The sequence below is a fragment of the Cucurbita pepo genome, unplaced genomic scaffold (genome assembly GCF_002806865.2).
Source record: "Cucurbita pepo subsp. pepo cultivar mu-cu-16 unplaced genomic scaffold, ASM280686v2 Cp4.1_scaffold000156, whole genome shotgun sequence".
NCBI lineage: Eukaryota > Viridiplantae > Streptophyta > Magnoliopsida > Cucurbitales > Cucurbitaceae > Cucurbita > Cucurbita pepo.
The window spans coordinates 202,051-202,791 of NW_019646444.1; positions in this window are offsets into that span (position 1 = coordinate 202,051).

Genomic DNA, 741 nt, shown 5'->3' on the forward strand with positions numbered 1-741 from the left:
CGAAGCATCTTGTCGTTCATCTTCAGACTCTTCTAGTCGTTTATCTTCAGACTCTTCTAACATGCTACTAAAGAAATTGTTTGGTGCATTAGAAATCTGATTCACCTTCGTGAGTTCTTCCCAATTCCATTGCTCATTTCCAGCAAAATGAACATCTCGGCTCACAATAACATGACTAGTGTGTGGTTGAAAAACTTTATAAGCTTTGGATATAGTGCTATACCCAACAAAGATGCCAACTTCTGACTTTTTGTCAAGCTTATCACGCTTGATCTATGGAATGTGAGTGAAGCAAAGACACCTAAATACTCTAAGGAACTTTAAAGAACGTTTGTAACCATACCAAACTTCAAATGGTGTCAGATCCTTCACAGCTTTTGTTGAAATTCGATTTTGCAAGCACACAACAGTGTTTGCTGCTTTTCCCCAAAAATGTTTTGGATGATCCTTCTCATGAAGCATGCATCTCATCATTTCCATTATGAATTTATTCCTCCTTTCAGTGACGTCATTCTGTTGAGGAGTGTATGTGTTGTCAATTGATGTTCAATTTCAGCCTCTTCACAAAACCGGTTAAAAGTTTCTAAAGTGTACTCCTTGCTATTATCTGATCTTATAGTCTGAATCAAGCATGCATCTTCATTCTCAACTTTGGCTTTGAACTTCCAAAATACACCCGCAACTTCTGACTTTTGCTTCAGCAAGAATATCCAACACATTCTTGTTAGATCATTGATAAAA